The sequence below is a fragment of the Arachis stenosperma genome, chromosome 3 (assembly GCF_014773155.1).
Source record: "Arachis stenosperma cultivar V10309 chromosome 3, arast.V10309.gnm1.PFL2, whole genome shotgun sequence".
NCBI classification, from domain to species: domain Eukaryota; kingdom Viridiplantae; phylum Streptophyta; class Magnoliopsida; order Fabales; family Fabaceae; genus Arachis; species Arachis stenosperma.
Genome location: NC_080379.1, coordinates 92719609 through 92720374, shown reverse-complemented (window position 1 = coordinate 92720374; position 766 = coordinate 92719609). Strand labels below are relative to the sequence as shown.

The 766-nt window shown below is 41.4% G+C and overlaps 1 non-coding gene across 1 annotated transcript; it reads left to right on the top strand.

The window, feature by feature from the left end:
- Positions 1 to 272: 272 nt before the first annotated feature.
- On the top strand, positions 273 to 380 carry LOC130971679 (small nucleolar RNA R71). Its single transcript, XR_009082888.1, has one exon. It is a non-coding gene; the product is annotated as a small nucleolar RNA R71 (small nucleolar RNA).
- Positions 381 to 766: the final 386 nt, after the last annotated feature.

Genomic DNA, 766 nt, shown 5'->3' with positions numbered 1-766 from the left:
AAATTGACTTGTTGAGTCAATATCTTGTTCTGAGCCAAAATGGCATTCAGAGTATCAATCTCAAGAACTCCTTTCTTCTGATTGGTCCCATTGTTCACAGGATTCCTTTCAGAAGTGTACATGAATTGGTTATTTGCAACCATTTCAATCAGCTCTTGAGCTTCTGTAGGCGTCTTCTTCAAATGAAGAGATCCTCCAGCAGAGCTATCCAAAGACATCTTGGATAGTTCAGAGAGACCATCATAGAAAATACCTATGATGCCCCATTCAAAAAGCATGTCAGAAGGACATTTTCTGATCAATTGTTTGTATCTTTCCCAAGCTTCATAGAGGGATTCTCCATCCTTCTATCTGAAGGTTTGGACTTCCACTCTAAGCTTACTCAATTTTTGAGGTGGAAAGAACTTTGCCAAAAAGGCATTGACTAGCTTTTCCCATGAGTCCAGGCTTTCTTTAGGTTGTGAGTCCAACCATGTCCTAGCTCTGTCTCTTACAGCAAAAGGGAATAGCATAAGTCTGTAGACCTCAGGGTCTACCCCATTAGTCTTGACAGTGTCACAGATTTGCAAGAATTCAGCTAAAAACTGATGAGGATCTTCCAATGGAAGTCCATGAAACTTGCAATTCTGTTGCATTAGAGAAACTAATTGAGGCTTAAGCTCAAAGTTGTTTGCTCCAATGGCAGGGATAGAGATGCTTCTCCCATAGAAGTCGGGAGTAGGTGCAGTAAAGTCACCCAGCACCTTCCTTGCATTGTTGGCATTGT